General features: G+C 46.7%; 2 pseudogenes; both read right to left on the bottom strand.

The window, feature by feature from the left end:
- Positions 1–1,575: 1,575 nt before the first annotated feature.
- Positions 1,576–2,295, bottom strand: LOC103607849 (annotated as a pseudogene).
- Positions 2,296–2,326: 31 nt separating this feature from the next.
- Positions 2,327–3,076, bottom strand: LOC103607850 (annotated as a pseudogene).
- Positions 3,077–5,967: the final 2,891 nt, after the last annotated feature.

Genomic DNA, 5,967 nt, shown 5'->3' with positions numbered 1-5,967 from the left:
TTTCTGAGGTGCCATTTATGCACTGCTAATTTTTTCAGAATAATGAAAAATCTGCTCCAAGGCCCTCATGCACTCCATATTTTTAAAATAAAATTAAAATAGGAGGACAACAAAGGACTACACAGGAATGACTGTTCTTTAGATCAAGATATTCTCCCATATGCAATACATTCATAGTAACCCCACCAGGGGGACCCCGTTGGGGGAACCCTGCAGCAGGTCTCCCCTGTCCCCTGAAACATCAGTTTCTAAAAAGTAGCTTGTTTGCTGTACACAGCCGTTAAATGTTACATCATCTGAACAACACTGCCAATTTTGACACCCACATGCGCGCACATGCACACACGCACACACACGTGCGCACACACGTACACACACGCGCACATACAGACTTGCTGCAAGGGTCAAAGGCTGCCTCTTCTGGGCAGTGGGGAGTACTGGAAACCGCCTTCACTGTTTAGCACACAGATCTTTTGCAAGTTCAGTGCAAGTGTCAGAGCTAATTGAGACCAAAATGTCTTTCTATGTAAATGTCCCTTCTGTGATCAAGGGAATGCACTAATGAATCACAGGGGCAACAGGAACTCCCTGAAACGACTGGTAGGGATTCTTGTTCACTGGATTGACTTTTTTTTCTTTGCGATTGAAAAAAGCAGCTTAGTACACAGGGTTTTAATAGCCCATGTAATATGCCAAACAACTTCTTAGAAAATGCAAAGTATTCTTTTTTTTTTTTTTGTCCTTTTTGAGACTGGCCGCACCGTGCTCAGCCAGTGAGCGCTGTGAGCACACCGGTCATCCCTATATAGGATCCGAACGTGCGGCAGGAGCACTGCTGCGCTCCCAGCACCGCACTCTCCCGAGTGCGCCACGGGCTCGGCCCCAAAATATTCTTAATAAAAATCCTAACTGTGCAGGAAGGTAATGACATTTGGCTTCTTTGTGTGGCCACACACCTTTCATTGGTTGTACAGGTGAAAACCGAAGAGAGTGTCATCATCTAGTTTGGAAAATCTGCAAAATGTGACTAGAGATATATAAAACTCTGCTTGGTGCAAGCAACTGATTTGTGTAGGTTCCATTTTGCCCTGTTTGTCACAGATGAGCTGCTGATGCCCTTTCAGATCCTAAATAAATCACTGCCAGTCATTTACAAGTTCCAGCATGACGAGAGGGCCTCTCCAAGGCCCTCATGCACTCCATATTTTTAAAATAAAATTAAAATAGGAGGACAACAAAGGACTACACAGGAATGACTGTTCTTTAGATCAAGATATTCTCCCATATGCAATACATTCATAGTAACCCCACCAGGGGGACCCCGTTGGGGGAACCCTGCAGCAGGTCTCCCCTGTCCCCTGAAACATCAGTTTCTAAAAAGTAGCTTGTTTGCTGTACACAGCCGTTAAATGTTACATCATCTGAACAACACTGCCAATTTTGACACCCACATGCGCGCACATGCACACACGCACACACACGTGCGCACACACGTACACACACGCGCACATACAGACTTGCTGCAAGGGTCAAAGGCTGCCTCTTCTGGGCAGTGGGGAGTACTGGAAACCGCCTTCAGCCAAACATACCTGCAGTGAAAGTGAAAAGCAGAAGATCCACAAGGTACAGGAGGATCAGCAGGATTACAGTTATTGAAGGTGGAAAATCACCGCATTCTGTCTACGGCCTGTTGACACAGGAAATGAACTGCAATCCACAGAGAATCAGAGCATGGACTGAAGACAGAGTGATATACGTAGCGAAGAGCACAGAAAACCTCTGATTCTTTTCTCCTACACGATTGTTCACCCACGAGCAGTGATGATCCATTTTCTGAATACATCTTTTGCAAATACTGCAGTGGTGGGCGTGCTCTCGCTTGAAACAGCAGCACTTGGGGCACGTGAAGATCACTTTGCCAGGCTTCAGCTGCAAACTCTCCATGTATTTTTGGTAGCGTTTCCTTTGGTGCTGCCCTGGGGTCAGTGAGCATGGTCCTCAGGTGGGACGACAGGGCGAGCACAGCCAGGCAGTTGAAAACGACCCCGTTGATCACAGAGTACCAGAAGTCTTTGAGGGCAGCAGCAGGACGAATGTCACCACAAAGTCTGCACAGGCGACCAGAAACCATGTCATGACAGCACAGATCATGCCACAGCTGTGGTGGATGAACCAGACCCTGTCTGCCACGTCAGCCTCAGAGGACGATGATGACAACGAGGAGTCATAATTGTCATTTTCAATCAGGAGAGGATGATGTTCGACGTCCCGGAGCCTGTGTCCTGATGGCTGCATGATTTTCCTGATGTGCCCTCACAAACTACTTCTACACATCGTTGCATATGGAGTGGATCTGGATGCCAAACATACCTGCAGTGAAAGTGAAAAGCAGAAGATCCACAAGGTACAGGAGGATCAGCAGGATTACAGTTATTGAAGGTGGAAAATCACCGCATTCTGTCTATGGCCTGTTGACACAGGAAATGAACTGCAATCCACAGAGAATCAGAGCATGGACTGAAGACAGAGTGATATACGTAGCGAAGAGCACAGAAAACCTCTGATTCTTTTCTCCTACACGATTGTTCACCCACGAGCAGTGATGATCCATTTTCTGAATACATCTTTTGCAAATACTGCAGTGGTGGGCGTGCTCTCGCTTGAAACAGCAGCACTTGGGGCACGTGAAGATCACTTTGCCAGGCTTCAGCTGCAAACTCTCCATGTATTTTTGGTAGCGTTTCCTTTGGTGCTGCCCTGGGGTCAGTGAGCATGGTCCTCAGGTGGGACGACAGGGCGAGCACAGCCAGGCAGTTGAAAACGACCCCGTTGATCACAGAGTACCAGAAGTCTTTGAGGGCAGCAGCAGGACGAATGTCACCACAAAGTCTGCACAGGTGACCAGAAACCATGTCATGACAGCACAGATCATGCCACAGCTGTGGTGGATGAACCAGACCCTGTCTGCCACGTCAGCCTCAGAGGACGATGATGACAACGAGGAGTCATAATTGTCATTTTCAATCAGGAGAGGATGATGTTCGACGTCCCGGAGCCTGTGTCCTGATGGCTGCATGATTTTCCTGATGTGCCCTCACAAACTACTTCTACACATCACTTGAACATTTCGCACCTTTTCTTCAGGATCTTAAGGTGCATGCTGTCCTATGTGATGGGATCCGAGGTCCCTGCCAGCGGTGATGGAGACTGCAGCAGCCGAGGCAGGGATGCATCATGTGGCCACGCTCATGTCCAGGCCGGAGCGTGTCCCCTCCCTGCCCCCCTTGGCTCAGTCCCTCCGGGCTGATCAGAGGGAGGCGGCCGCTGAGCAGATGCCGGAGCCCAGAGCCCTGCCGGGAGACTGTGTCAATGTATTTTGAGCATATCTTTGGGAGTATGAGCGACTTATGCTGTCCAGCAATAAATAGCAGAAAAACAGTGATGTGATAGACAATTCTAGAAAAATTCAGCTGTTGTTGTTTAGGGCCTGACAGTGTTGAACTTCATCTGAGCCCCATGCTCATGCAAAAGGGTAGTGATGAAGACATCTCCCACCCTTTGGTTTTCTGAAATCCCCCCACCCTTTTGCGTCGCAGGAAAGGGCTAACCCTAACTGCAAAGGACCACCCTTCCCCCTATGACGTAGATAAGACTCGCTGTTCTCTCTTCCTCCTGCTGCTGTGGGCCTTGTGAGTGACTCCGGTCTACTTGCCTCTATAAAACCCAGGCCCCTCCTGTGCACCAGGCAGTCCTCATTAATGAGTGTGCCCCCTCTTGCAACAGCCTGCATAAAATCATCTCTTTCATTGTCCAGTACATTTTTGTCTTTCACAGACATTAAATAAATCCTTTATTTTGGACATAAAGAGGTGTACAATTTTTATTAGAACACAATTTATTCTTTCTTCCCCCACTAAGAAAATGTTGAAAAATATTTAAAGAACGCCAGTTTGAAGGGATGCCAAATAATTCACCAGCAGAGGGTACCCATGGCTCAAGCTGTCTTGACCAGCTATCTCAGATAAGGACTTCGGAGGAGGCATCTTTGAAAGAAAATTCACCCCCTTGTGGTGACAAATAAGGGAGTTTTTGTTTTGTTTTGTTTTGTCTTTTAAAGCAAAACCTCTCCAAGTGTACCATAGTTTTACACTTCTAGAGTAACCATCCATATTCCAATGTCTAGGGCTAGCTCTTCAAATACCAAACATCTAGCTTTGCCCAGTTTTTTCATACTAAGGGGGGGTAAATGCATTTATAGATCTAGTTTCATGCCATATTGTCAGATTTTTTTATATTATTGCTACATCTATTTCTAACTTCTTTTTATACTGTGACCACTGTATGTATGTTACTATGCTTCAAGCCATTGTAAATCATGGATGGCAAATAACAGGGAAATACTGTGGGATGGTCACCATTCGATAGCACAGTGAACTTTCTCAGCAGGGACGTGGTGAGTAGATGCACTCTTCAGTCTGTTAATGAGGCATGTCACTGAATCATCCTGATACTTTCACATGGCTGCTACATTCTCGGATTCTTCTAGTAATCTGCTGGGCAGCCTCAGTACTCAATCATCAGGATTTTTGGAATCGTTTTGATTTTCCCATGCTGAACTATATGGGTTTTAGGAATACAAAATGCTATAATATTGCACATGCATGGTAATTTCTTCCCTAACCCATCAAAGTGGATCCAGTTTTGCCCTGGGCTGGGACAAAGTGATTTGGAGGTTGGTTGCTTCATCAAAGAAGCTGCTGAATCTGGAAAACTGGGCTAAGAAAAAAGTGTGATTCATCTTGAAAACTGCCTGGAGTTCCCCGTCTTTGTATTTGCAGGATATAAGTTCAGACTAGACTAATAACAACGCCTGTTGTAGTGATCAGAGCGGAAAGAACACTGACTGCCACAGTCCTGCCGTCTGAAGCTCCTGTTTTACTGGTGCTTTGGGGGCAGGAAAGCCAAATCCACCAGCATCTAGTTACCTACCATGTGGTTGCTGTGGTATGTTTGTGTCATTAGGCAGCACAGGGAAAAGGCAGCCTCTGCCCAGTGTCTCACCTACACATACGAAGAATGAGAGGTTATGTGGTGTAGCAGAAAGACATCTGAGCAGAGCCACCCGAGCTCTGGTCCTCTACTGTCACTTTCAGGTAGGGAGATTTTGGAAGAGTCATTTCCCTTCGTTAGGACTGTTTTTCTTCATCTATAAAATAAAGGGACCAGATCATATGACCTTGGAAGCCCCTTCTAAATCTAGTTTATGCTTATCGATCACTTTGTGCTGTAAAAGGTTTCATTGAGAGTGACCTAACAGGGTTATTTCTAATAGCAGGGTTAATATTAGGCCTGGGTGTTTCTGACAAAATGGGGCTTATCATTCTTCCAAGACATATTTATTGAGCACCAACTAGGCACTTGATAAAACAGTGAGGAAAATAAAGATCCCGACCCTGCGTGGAACTTACATTTTACCAGAAAGACGCAGATCTGAAATAAACATAATCAAAAAACAAACGACTGTAATAGGCAACACTTTACTTATTTTAATAATTCCAGCAAAAGTGCCTATCAGAGTAGCTATCCCAAACCAACTTCGAATGCTTTGACTATTTACTGCTTTCTTTAGGCAACTCACTAGATGCTCAGTTGTGGAAAGGCGGAGGGGGTTCACCAGGAGGAAGCGTGGATTCTTGCCTTAACTAAGATTTTTGTTTAAAGATAACAAAGCCACTTTAAGGGAGATTAAGCAAAAACGGGGACCTTATGCTCAGGATCCAGGAGCGTGTCTAGAAAAGTGGGACCCAGCACGAAGACTGCGCGCGCACATGCGCAGTCCAGGCCCGCGCAGGGTGGGGCCGCAACCCCGCGCGGGACTTCGGTGGAGCATGCGCGTCCGGGGGCCACGCCGGCCTGCACGAGGGCCGGAAGTGCGCTGGGCGCCTGCGCGGCCGGGGTCTTCCTTCT

Source organism: Galeopterus variegatus, unplaced genomic scaffold (genome assembly GCF_000696425.1).
Source record: "Galeopterus variegatus unplaced genomic scaffold, G_variegatus-3.0.2 Scaffold7773, whole genome shotgun sequence".
Taxonomy (NCBI): Eukaryota; Metazoa; Chordata; class Mammalia; order Dermoptera; family Cynocephalidae; genus Galeopterus; species Galeopterus variegatus.
Note: the sequence above shows the minus strand (reverse complement) of the source record. Positions and strands in the feature narration are given on the sequence as shown.